This window comes from Oryctolagus cuniculus, chromosome 7 (assembly GCF_051225735.1).
Source record: "Oryctolagus cuniculus isolate XC-2025 breed Fujian yellow rabbit chromosome 7, ASM5122573v1, whole genome shotgun sequence".
In the NCBI taxonomy this organism is placed as follows: Eukaryota; Metazoa; Chordata; class Mammalia; order Lagomorpha; family Leporidae; genus Oryctolagus; species Oryctolagus cuniculus.
In genome coordinates, this window is record NC_142873.1 from 1,274,381 (window position 1) to 1,281,473 (window position 7,093).

Below are 7,093 nucleotides of genomic sequence, written 5' to 3' on the forward strand. Positions count from 1 at the left end.
GAGTCTCACCTATTTAGAGTTTAGAACCCAGGTATCTCCTCTGCCCAGCACCATTCTAAGGTGGGCTGAGGGGTAACCCCCAGGGGATATCTGGAGGGGCCTAGGCCTGCCACTCCTTTCCTCTGTCCTGTTTTTGGCATGTGATGAAAAATATTGCATTTTGGATTTTTCTCTTCTGTCCTTGCACTTTAAAATCACCTTAACTGTAGGCTAGGGGAAGCTCTGAGGGGCTCACTTAAGAAAGCCACCCAACCCCTCTCTCCCAAGAAAGGGGGGATTTTCTAATAGTGTTTTGAATTAGGCCAGATGCTTTTCCTGATCCCCCTCCTACCACCACCACCAATGTCATGGAGCTCTGACCCCTTTCCTGGGAAGCTAAATGCCAATAAGCCTAGAAAACAAACTCTCCACAAGTCCTTTCCTCTTCTAACCAAGAGCTCAGACTCCTCTCTCCCCAGGTTTCTTTCCTGATCACTTAGCAGCAACAGGGGGTTCTACTACTTCCTTAGTTGGTAACAGACAAGAGAGGGACCATGGGGGGAAAGGAAGACTCTGGTGTCTCCCCTCTTTTCCTGCTGGTCTGAGGACCAGGAAAAGTAAGACCCTCCTTCTTTTACATATCCCTCCCTCATTTTCCCATCCCAAGATAGATATATAATTTCTTTGATATTTATACACACACCTGGTAACACAGAAGATTAAAAAATAGGATCTGTAACAATAATAAAAAATTATTTCTGGTTTAAAAATGATCTGGTTCCCTCCAGGGCAAGCAATTGCACAAATGTCCACTGAGTCTGGTCCAGGGATTAGGGAAGGAAGGTCTTAAAAGGTAAAAGGGGAGAGCTACTACCCCAGCCTCAGGGCCCCAACTCTCCAACTCCCCAACTCGGTTGCATTTTATAAAACACTCATCCTCTGGGAATCGGGGTTTTAAAACATGTCCATGCAGGGGAAGGGAGCCCCTTGAGGGAAGAAAGGTGGTCACCTGAGGCCCTTTGGTCTAGACACAGTGGTGTGGGGAAGGGGAGGTGCTGACGGCTCACACCATATCTCAGGTGGTACCACCCACTCAGGACAGTTTCTTGACTCCTCCCCTTGTGGGACAAGGGGAGGCTGAGCTGATGCTCTTGGGTTGCTGTTGGATTTGCTGTGGGCGTTATTGAGCTGTACTTCATCTTCAGGCATCAGCAGTGGCTGCAAGGCCACTTCCTCTATCTCAGAGACACCAGGTGGGGATTCTTGGCTGCTGTAAGATGTTTAACAGCCCAGATATGGGGTGGTTGGACCTGGTTCAGGGGACCCTAGTCCCTGGCCCCTTAGGCTTTCTGCCTTCCCCAAATGGGGGACAGCTGGGCGTCCAAGTGGAGTCTTGCTCGGTGGTGATCTCTTCGGATCAGCTAAGGAGGAAGCCCTATGAGGGCATGCCTGAGCCAGGTGTTGACTGAATGCCTGAGTCTCCCAAGCCTGGCTCTTCCTCATGGACTGGGAGCTGGGTGACTGGTGCAGCAGCTTCTCTCATTCCTGGAGGGAGGCCACAGATTGTCATAACGGACTGGTGAGGGCTCTCATGTTGGCACCAAATGTGCATACCTCTCGGCTTCCTGTTGCTGGGCCAGGAATACTGACAGGAAGGGAGAGGTGTAGCTGAAAGCTGGGTCTGGCTCAGGCTTCCGTTGCATGTCTGATTGGCCAGGCTCTTACAGGAGGTGGAAGTGGTGCCTTCTGAACGCATGGACTGCAACTCGTCCAGTACAAAACCTGTTCTCTGGGCTGACTTGAGGCTGGAGGAACGAGAGCCACTGGAAAGTGGATCGAAGTGAAAGCTTTTGCCAAAGGTGGGAGAACAGAAGCTCTTGGGTTCCAAGCTGGGCTCTGAGTGGTAACTGGGATGACGGCTGCTCTCTGCAGTTGAGGTTGGCTTCCTCAAACTGTCCCCATGACTAACTTGGTGCTGGAGGAATGAGGCAGGGCAGCTGATGTACTGCTGCTACTGTAACCCGGCTGACACTTGTACATGGTTGGTGTGGGGGGCTGTCCTTGCCCCAAAAGTTGCTATCTCCATTAGTAGCCAGGCAAAGGTGTGTTCGCAGTCCCATGCAGCTGCTCAGGTCTGGCATAGGAGAAGGCCGGGGTTTGGCATTTGCAGACTGGCTCTCTGTTGTTTCCAAGCTTTCCTTAGTCTTAGTTCCCCTAAGCTCTCCCTGGATGCCATTATCCATGATCTTCACAGTAATCTGACACTTCTGGCTGAAGGAAGGGAGGTCTGATTACAATTGTCTTCTCTTTCTTTGGTCTTCCCAAATATCTGGGTGCTGGGGAATTGCAAAGTGCATTGTTACAGCAGCCATTGGTGAAGGGGCTCATGCCTCCCCGGAATTTACCCATAACCTGTTCATTGGCTGTGCGTCCCCAGGCCACCAGCACCACATGAAACCCTGTGAGGCCAGCTACAGGGATGAAGAATAAGCCAGCAACACACTTCACTGCCATTGTGACAGTGTGCAGACCCCCGAGAGCTCCTCTATGTGGCAGAGGACATAAAGGAGGCCAAAGCCAAATATACCCATAGAGTGGGCTGTCAAGGAAAGGAGGAAGAGGAAGAAACAATGCTCGTTCTGGCAGCCAATACAGTTGTTCACCCAGGGGCAGGGATGATCAAATTCCTCCACACAATTATCACAGACACTGTGTGGGAACGCCGAGGAGGACAGTAGCAGCGGCAGCTGGCACATCCTTTCATGCACACCTGGATGCCATTGATCTCCACTGTTTTGTCAAGGGAGCTCGAAAATCTTCCTTGTCCTCATCTTCCTCAGCTTGAGGGAAAATGCCTGGGTCCATGAAGGTGGCCCTACTGAAATTGGCCAGAACAAAGGGAAACATAAATGCATTGTAGATGGGCACTGCAGGTGACATATTCAGGCTTAGTTCTGGACACGTACAAGCAAAGAAGAGTGTTGTAGCTCCCACTAAGAAGATAGCAGCTGCTGAGGTCAGGATGTGTTTCTGGGTCTGAATGTCTATCCAGACTCTGCGGGCATGTTGGAGCTCTGAAGGGACATCTAACCTACTGCATAGCCCAGGCCCACACAGAGGCAGAATGGATAAGACAATGGGATAAGGGAACCAACAGAGAAGAGTACAGAAAAACAAACAAACAAACAAAAAAACAAACAAAAAAATTTCAGGGAAACCAAAAATTTAGAATTATCATCCTTCCACATCCACAAACAAAACTGAAGGTCAAAATATCTCAAACGAAGGAAAGCATATGGGAGGGGGAAAGGAGATTGCAAGTGATAAATAACCACAACTTGGGGGCTGGCGCCGTGGTGTAGCAAGTAAAGCCGCTGCTTGTAGTGCCGGCCTCCTATATGGACACCAGCTCGAGCCCTGGATGCTCCATTTCTGATCCAGCTCTCTGCTATGGCCTGGGAAATCAGTAGAAGATGGCCCAAGTCCTTGAACCAGCAGATGGAAGACTTCTCTCTCTCTCTCTCTGCCTCTCCTCTGTGTAACTTTCAAATAAATATACAATGACTCATTTAGGACTGAGGTCTTGCATGCGGAGTAAGTGTACAACAACTCCTGCTCTAATTTAACAATTGAATCTCTTATGTATGATGTCAGTGATCACCCAAGACTCTTGCCATGAGTTGCCCAGGCTAAGGAAGCCTTTTGAGACCACAGTCTTTGTCAGTATTTAGGCAAAGCCAAAGGCAAAATGGAAGTTCTGTCCTCCCTTCAAAGAAAACTACATTCTTCTTGGATGGCTCCTTCTTTCTGCTGGGGTTTCATTCATGGCAATCCTTCATGTAGGACTTTTTTTATTTTTGCCACAGTGTCTTAGAATTCAATGCCTGAAATGTTTTCATGGGCTTTTCAACCATACAAGAATGCTTTAAGGGCTCATTCTGAGGTCACTGTGCTATATAAAATGATTGTCATTCCATGAGTCTGCTGTATGAACTGCTTTCCAACTCAACATGTCTTAAAATGCAATGTCTGGTCTTACTCTAAGTCTCTTTTTTATTGTTTTTTAAATATTCATTTATTTGAAAGACAGAGTTACAAAGAGAGAAAGAGACAGAGAGATCTTCCAGTGGCTGGTTCAGTCCTCAAACGGCTGCAACAGCCAGAGCTGGACCCATCCAATGTCAAAAGCCAGGAGCTTCTTCCAGGTCCCCCAAGTGGTTCCAGAGTCCCAGTACTTGGGCCATCCTCTGCTCATTTCCTGGGTGCATTAGCAGCAAGATGGATCAGAAGTGGAGCATCTGGGACTCAAACCCATGCCCATATAGGATACTGGCAAGGCAAGCAGTGGCTTTACCCTCTACACCAAAGTGCCAGCCACATGCACACAAATCTTAATCAGTGACTATCCCTGGTTTTAAACTGGAAGTTTTCTGGCAGAAAAATCACTAATTTCTCTGGTTTCATTTGAGGTACAGAAATACTAGCATGTTGCTTTTATTAATGCTGTAGAATGGTTATATACCTGCAAGGTAAAGCTATGCAAAAACTGGCTGTGTAACCCTTCTATTTATATATAAGATTGCTACAGCAAAACCCAGAACTAGCAAGTTTTTTTCTTAAAGAAATGCCTATGGTGGCTGATGTTGTGGTGTAGCAAGTAAAATTGCCAACTATGACCCCAGCATCCCATATGAGTACTGCTTTCAGTCTTGGCTGCTCCACTTCCAATCCAACACCTTGCTAATGGCCTTGGAAGATGACTCATTATTTGTGGCCCTGGCTGATGCAGCCACCTGGGGAAGTGAACCAGCAGATGGAAGATATCTCTCTCTCTCTCTGTGTTAACTATTAAGTAAGCAAATGAGTAAGTAAAAGAAATGCCTCCAACCTCCTCTCCTTTCATCCTAAAAATACCCCCACATTACCCCACAAATTTCATGAAGCAGTCTAACCAATCACTGTCCCTTTTCCCTAAGGATGGAGAAGTAACAAAAAATAAAAACATCTAAAATGAAACCCCTATAAAACAAAAGCAGGACCAAGCATCTCCTCTGTCTCCCTTAGACCAAGGCGTCCTTATCCATATTGTACCAAAAATAATTCACTGAATTGAGGGAGTGATACAGCTGGCCTGCACACAAGAAGTCACTTTTCTGCAACAGATAGAAGCCTGCTGGCCAATATTGTCTGGATGGGTTTATTTAGGGGAGTTCCACATCTAGGTAAGGAAACATCCCAGTCTGGGGCAGCAAATAACTACCAATTGTATGTAAACTCCCAGATTCACTGACGCGCACCTGAACACCATTACACTTCCCTAAAGAATATAGCATCTTCAACTAGGAAGATGAAGGTCAAAAGCATCACGAACCAATCAGGAACCTGGACACAAGCTGAACATGCATCTGTCACCTCTAATTTCAATCTATAAGAATCTTTGCCTCTAACTTCCTGGGGAGCCCTGGAGTTAAGTTCCTTGATCTGGTCTTTAAAATAAATGCTTCTTTACTCCACCACACCAAAGCCAGTGATTGGCTTACTGTGTGTTGGGCAAGTATATACAGGTTTTAGGGGTTCTACAGCAACACCACCAACCAGATTGGAGGTATATCCTGCAATAGGGGCAGAGATGGGACTTGAACCCAGGCATGCTGACATAAAAGATACGCTTCTCAAGGAGTGCTCCAATCATTATGCCAAATCCCATTCCCTTACATTTTTAAACTAATTTTTTCTTTGAATTCCAGAAAGACTGAAGGACACAGCAGAGATCACCCATCTGCTGGTTCAGTCCCTAAATGTCCACAATAGTTGGGGCTTAGAGGTCAAAGTGAGGTGCCAAGAACTCAGAACTCATTCTAGGTGTCTCTCATGGATGGCAGTTGGGCCATCTTCTGTTGCTTTTCCAGGTGCATTAACAGGGAGCAGAATTGAAAGTGGAACAGCTGGGATAGGAACCAGCTCCTATATGGGATGCCAGTGCTCCAGGTGGTGGCTTACCCACTATACCACAGCATCAGCCATGATTATATTGCACACCTCTGCTTTTGAAAATATTTAGAAATAATTTGAAGCTGCAAATTACTGATTTGGACTTGTGCTGTGGTGCACCAGCCTGTAGCATCTGCATCCCATATGGGAGCCTGGCTGCTCCACTTCCAATCCAGCTCCCTGGCAATGCACCTTGGAAAGTAGCGGGGGATGGCCAAGTCCTTGTGCCTCCACACTGATGTAGGAGATCCAGGACAAACTCTTGACTTTGGATTAGCTCAACTCTGGCAACTGTCATTTTGTGAGTGAGCCAGTGCATAAAAGACACAGCTATCTTTCTAGCTATCGCTCTCCCTACCTCTTTCTGTACCTATTTCCAATAAAATAAATAGAAAAAAAATACAGTGTGGCTTTGGGGGGCCACTACTCAACACTCCCTCCCCAGATTTAAAAAGTCAGTGATAGAGAATTAATGAAGGCATTAGTTTAGGAGCTCACATCTTTTCCTCTTGCCTCAGACTAAAACCAGCAGTGAGTGCTCCCCAAGTCTGTACTGCAAAATCCTGATAAATTTGTTATCACACTTTCATTATCTGCCAATCTCTGAATCTGTGTTGGGATTTCTTCTCCCAAACACTCTGGGATACATATAAAAACAACATAGCCCAGTGCAACTTCATCTGATTAAAACACTCAGTGATGGATAATTGACTTTATATGAAAAAAATAAATAAGCCACCCAGGAACATCTTAGTAAATGATTGCTTCTCTGTTGCTAGTTAAGAGAAACTCCCAGGGAATAAGCACTTGGCATGGTAGTTGAAGACCCACATTCCATACTGTGCTGTCTGTCTCAAGTCCCAGTACTGATTCTGTTCCAGCTCCCTGCACATGCACAACCACGGAAGCAGCAAGCTCAATAGTTGTCTCTCTGCCACCAATATGGGAGATCAGATGAATGACCAGCTTCTGATTTGGCCTGGCCAGTTCCAGCCCATGCAAAATCACTATCTCTCCCTCTTTCTCTGCTTATGTGTATGTGTCTGTCTCTCTTTGCCTTTCAAATAAAAATTTTTTAAAAATGAGAAACATCCTAGACTGCAACAAGGCTCATGTGCAGGAT

At 46.4% G+C, this 7,093-nt stretch overlaps 1 pseudogene; it reads right to left on the reverse strand.

Moving 5' to 3' along the window:
- Window positions 1-498: 498 nt before the first annotated feature.
- Window positions 499-3,446, reverse strand: LOC127486970 (palmitoyltransferase ZDHHC5 pseudogene; annotated as a pseudogene).
- Between the last annotated feature and the right edge of the window lie 3,647 nt (window positions 3,447-7,093).